The sequence below is a fragment of the Talpa occidentalis genome, unplaced genomic scaffold (genome assembly GCF_014898055.3).
Source record: "Talpa occidentalis isolate TD23 unplaced genomic scaffold, MPIMG_talOcc4v2.1 talOcc4.11, whole genome shotgun sequence".
Classification (NCBI taxonomy): domain Eukaryota; kingdom Metazoa; phylum Chordata; class Mammalia; order Eulipotyphla; family Talpidae; genus Talpa; species Talpa occidentalis.
This window is the reverse complement of record NW_023601104.1, coordinates 22,429,109-22,429,504: the sequence shown is the minus strand read 5'-3', so window position 1 is coordinate 22,429,504 and position 396 is coordinate 22,429,109.

The following is a 396-nucleotide window of genomic DNA, read 5'->3' as shown; positions in this document are numbered from 1 at the left end:
CAGATCATCATAGAGGAGCATTCTTGGCAGGTCCTCCACAGCACCATTCCCAGGGAAACACAGTACAAGTAAGCAATAAGTAAAATGGCCTTAGAAAAGAACTATCTAGTACCTTTCTGTAGGAATTGTGCAGAAGGTGTATTGTGAGGTGGAGAGGGGCAGCCCAACCACATCCTCCGTGAAAAGGAATACAGAGGCCAGTTCTTTAAGAAGATAGGAACTTCAGCTGGTGCATTTAACTGAATATCTGTTTCAGCATCAGCTCTCAGAACACATCTTCTCCCCACCCAAGCCCTGCCCGTGTCACAGGTACATTATTTGCATACATTACATTTTAGTCACTACCCCGAACAGTAAGTCACAGATTTTCCAAACTGAAAGTTATCTTGTAGATCA